The sequence below is a fragment of the Echinops telfairi genome, unplaced genomic scaffold (assembly GCF_000313985.2).
Source record: "Echinops telfairi isolate 266 unplaced genomic scaffold, ASM31398v2 ScPeMD7_7468;HRSCAF=8506_0, whole genome shotgun sequence".
Lineage (NCBI taxonomy): Eukaryota > Metazoa > Chordata > Mammalia > Afrosoricida > Tenrecidae > Echinops > Echinops telfairi.
The window spans coordinates 61,340,425-61,345,657 of record NW_022111369.1 but is presented as its reverse complement, the minus strand read 5'-3'; the positions used below and the strand labels follow the sequence as shown (position 1 = coordinate 61,345,657).

At 36.4% G+C, this 5,233-nt stretch overlaps 1 protein-coding gene across 1 annotated transcript in view; it reads right to left on the bottom strand.

Moving 5' to 3' along the window:
* Positions 1-5,233, bottom strand: part of GABRB1 (gamma-aminobutyric acid type A receptor subunit beta1) — a 522,015-nt gene that overhangs the window by 424,344 nt on the left and 92,438 nt on the right. The window lies entirely within an intron of this gene.

Genomic DNA, 5,233 nt, shown 5'->3' with positions numbered 1-5,233 from the left:
GCTATCGAGACCTATAGCGTCTGGGGACTTAAAGGCTTGAAAGTAAACAAGTGGCCATCTAGCCCAGAGACTCTATGATTAAGAGCAAGTTTCAGGGTCTCTTTCAACATCTTCTTTGATCTTTTCTTTCCTTTTAAATGACCTTTTGTTTTTATATATATGATGTCATTGCATAGTTTATCAGATCATCTCACATCACTATCTAATGCATCGAATATGTTATTGAGGTGTTCTAGAAATTCTAGTAGTACATCCTTAAGATTGTAATTTGACTCTCATGAACTTTTTTCATTTTTTTCCATTTCAACCTGAATTTATATATGCACAATTAATGATCTGTTCCAAAGTCAGCCCCTGGACTGGATATTGAGTTTCTCCATTGCCTTTTCCCAAAAAACAGAAAAATCAAACTCATTGCTGTCAAGTTGCTTCTGACTCATAGTGACCTTCTAGCATAGGGTAGGTGGTAGAGCTGCTCCGGTGGGTTTCGAAGATGGTAACTCTTTATGGGAGTAGAATCCTCATCTTTTCCCACATAGTCAATTTGATTTCTGTGCCTTGCATCTGGAGAAGTCCACATGCATCATCACTATTTGTGTTGTTAAGACAGATATTTCCTAAGAACCTGTTGTTGATCTTGCAAAATTCTGTCATTCTATTTCTGGCTTCTTTTTTATCACCAAGACCATGTTTTCCAACTACTTTCCTTCCTCTTTGTTTCCGATTTTTGTGTTCCAATTTCCAATAACTTTGAATGCATCTTAATTGCATGTTTGATCAATTTCAGACTGAAGAATTTGGTAGAATTCAAGTTCATCACCACCTGGCATCGTGGTTGATGCATAAATTTGAATAATAGTTGTGTTGATTGGATTTACCTTTATTTGAATATACATTATCCTACCACAGGCGGCATTGTACCTCAAGATAAATCTTGAAACGTCCTTTTGATGATTAACTCGATGATATTTCTCCTGCTCATGGTCATTCCCAACATAGTAAATCATATGATTTTCTGATACAAAATGGCCAATTCCAGTCCATTTCAGCTCCCTAATATGTAGAATATCGGTCTTTACGTGTTCCATTTTATTTCATGTGTTCCAATTTTCTTAGATACAGTCCAAGGCCCGATTATAATAGATGTTTATAGCTATTTCTTCTCATTTTGAGTCATGCCCCATCAGCAAATGAAGGACCTAAAGGCTAAATTTTATTCCATCATATCATTATGATTGACTCCACTGTGAAGAGGCAGCTATTCCTCAGCCATATTTTGAGTATTTCTGACCTGAGGGGCTCATCTTCTGGACCCTACCTCTGACAATGTTCTACTTCTGTCCATTAGGTTTTCAATGATTTGAAGCTATTCATAGGGTTTTGGTGACTGATTCCTCAGATATGGATGGCTTATTCCTTCTTTGTAGTCTGTTCTTCCTCTGAACACTCTGCTGAAGCCTGTTCCCTTTGTGGAAGCCTGCTGGTACGCGAAATGCCAGTGACCTAGCTTCCAGCCTTCCCGTATAGCTTGGAGCGCACGTGTACAAGCCCCCCACTCTGACAAACTGAAAGACAAGCTTGGGAAATCCAGATTCGCAAGGCCTAAGACCCTGTGGGGTTCCTTTTGTCCTGTAACTTCACAGTTAAGTCCTTAAGACAAATTGTCAAAGGTTGTTTGGGTCCTAATCATTTCATTTTTCATTTTCTGTAATAGAAACAAAGTTCTCTGCTAATTAAATTGGCAAGGGAAATATATTTGCAGCTCCTATAAAAAGTAGTACTCTCTCTCTTCCTATCTCAAAATGCATATATCAGAGATGAAGATGCTTTTGTAAAACTGAGCTCCTTGCTTCAAAGAAAGCACGGATACCCATCTGCCATTTCACTCTTTCTGAGCAAGCATTCCACATCTAAGACCAAGTTTCTGAGCGAGGATATGAAACACTGGAAACCTGTACATTTCCCTATCATTTCATTGATTGCTTTGGCTCTCAAAATAGAAGCATGGCTTCATTTTGCTGTAATGTGTACTGCCTTGGCATCTTTATGCATTTTCACATACAAACATTCAAAGCTAACATAAACAATAGTTGCTAAGCATCAAGGGAATCATGTATCAGAAGCTATTATTTTGCCTTTCTTTAGTTCTACTCTTCAAAGGAGTTTTGCAGGAGGGAATTTGGCCTAAAGGAAAGAAGCTAAAATAGAGGTCTCTGAATTTCAGTTAAATGTGGAATATATAGTAGGCCACTGGAGATCCCCTTGAAGAGGGGTCTCGGGGAGGAGATGAGCCAGTCAGGGTGCGATGTAACAATGATGAGAAATACAACTTTCCTCTAGTTCCTAAATGTTTCCTTCCCGCTCCCACTACCATGACTCGAATTCGATCTTGCAAGTCTGGCTAGACCAGAGGAGGTACACTGGTACAGATAGGAACTGAAAATACAGGGAATCCAGGACGGATGAGCCCTATAGGACCAGTGGTGTGAGTGGCAAAACAGGGAGGGTAAAGGGAGAATGGGTGGGAAAGAGGGAACCGATTACATGGAACTGTATGTGACCTCCTCCCTGGGGGACAGACAACCGAAAAGTGGATGAAGGGAGACGTCAGACAGGGAAAGATATGACAAAATACCCATTTATAAACTATCAAGGGCTCATGCGGGAGGGAGGAGCGGGAAGGGCGGGGGAAAAATGAGGACCTAATGTGGGGGTTTAAATGGAGAGAAAATGTTTTAAGAAATGATGTACAAATGCGCTTTACACAATTGATGTGTGTATGGATTGGGATAACAGTTGTATGAGCCCCTAATAAAATGTTTTTAAAAATGTGGAATATATAAGTCCTATATTGTACATAGTCTACTAAAATAAAACAAAGTAATGCTGATTTATGAATAAAAGTTTTCTTTTGGTCATCCAATTCTTTCTAATCGTCTGATCTTTTCACATACAATATGACTTACATGGCAAAGCAGCTTTTAACTGCATTTCTCTTCCTCTTTTTCTGAGGCTCCTGCCTGACATATTCTTCTCTTGCATTTCCAAGGATGGGGTTTCACGCATGACTCATGTGGCATACATTATTCAACAAATACTGACAGAGAATTTGCTATGTGCTCTTCACTTATTCAAATACATGTCATTGTAGATAGTATCTATATTCATGTGATAAATACAATTAGGTGGAACACTAAATCCAATGCTCTAAGTATGAGACACAAAATTCCTTCACATGCACAAGATAACCAATCTATAGGTGAACTCCACCCCCTAATATGGAGCACTTTAAAGAAATTATGGGAAAGTTCCATTAATGTTTAATTCTTTTTCCACAAACATTTTGAAACCCCCTTGTATGTCCTATGTCATAGACATGCTGTCTGTTCTATTTTTAGATCTCTCTCAGATTCTTATACATATTCCTGGCTTTACCCAAGCTGACCTCTCTTCCAGAAATAGCTGTATACCTCCTCCATTACACAATGGCCCCGGGTTACTAGTGTCAACTCTGTTAGCGTTCTTTCTTTTATTCTGACTTTTTATTAGAGTTGTATTCCCTTCGTTGAAAGGTTCACCTACAACAACATGTACTTTCATTAGGTTTTCTTTCTGTATTATAATCACTTTTTAAAAGTGATTCACTTATCCTACCCATCCCAATATATACCACAGAAGAGAGGCTACTCAAATATTATTTAAATTAATGAGTTATTTAGTATGTCCTATGAGCAGAGAAAAAAATAATGGATTCTAAGTGAAGAATCAGAAAAGATACCCACTACTGAAACTGTAAAAATATGTTCCCAATTAGTTGGGGAGAGACACAATAAAAAACATTTCAAACTCAGTTATATTATTCAATATACTTCCCCCAAGAGAAATGGCATTGATTCTTTCCTCAGAAAAATCCAACCATGTTTGTTCCTGTTTATTCTCACCTCTTTATTCTAAATGGCCTCCTGACATAAAATAATTTTGAAAACTGCATTAGTGGCTTCTGGCTCCAATTTTATATGTAAGTAATATGCAATAAACATGATCCTATGTGAGCTATTATCCTTAAAATACCACTGAACTAACATTTCATTTCTAAAATTTCTTCTTGAAATAATATTCTAGTTATTTGATTTTTAATTAGAAATATGAGGTTCCCCATTCTCTGCAAATATAAAACAATCTATCATTCTTTTTTTGTTGTTTATTTTTATTTTTTTTCTAACCATTTTATTATTCTTTTTATTTTTTTTCTAACCATTTTATTATTCTTTAAAAATGTTCTTAAGTTTTGAAACCCTGAATATAACTTTGCTATTAAAACTTCAGTAACTACATGCTCATATAATCTCTGTTATATTCTTCTTTGGTCATCTCTGAATATAATTTCTAGACAAAAAATCTGAATGCATTTTTTGTCAGCCAAATTATGTAGAATTTACATCTAAGTGCATATCTGTAATCACTAAATAAGGCATTTAAGTAAGAAGTTTGTTTAAAGGAAAGTCTTTGGTTAGCTTTTATAAACTGAATTTAATATGCATGCAAGTAAACTATGTTGATATCTCGGTCCTACATGCACTCTCAGAAGACTTGTGTTTCTTCCTTCCTCCTGTAGGCATTCTCCCTAAACCTGTGCTCTACCCTCACCCAGAGCCCAGAGAGGTTTCTCTGTAGGTCTGGGGAGTAGAAATTATTTAGTTTTCATTCTAGCTCCCAAATACTGCTTGCTTCTGTAGCATAAAACAAACATGATTCTGAGGACAGAACATAATGAGCTCAAATAATATTTACTCAAAAAGGAGATTTTAACTATGTTATTGACATGAGTTTTTGTTTATATTTAGAAGGAGCATTAGAGTTTTAATGGTTATAGACTCTTATGGAACGAATTTTATCACCACCCCCCAAATTTTTGTTAACCTGGAACTTATTCTCCCATTATATAATTATCCTCCATTTTATATAATTACACTGTTATGTGATTTTCCTACATTTTATAACCCTGTTAATTTATAAATCCTAACCTTTAGGAGGTTAATGAAGCAGGATTAGAAGCAATTATATTAATGAGGCAGAATACAATCTACAGGATTAGGTTATTTTTCAATTTAATTATTTTTAGGTGTAAAAAAAGAAAGGAAAAGAAATCAGCTAGCAGAGACCAGAGTGACTTGCCACAGAAAGAAGAACCAGAAGTGGGGCACCCTTTGCCCCTAGAGTCCTCCTGCTCCAC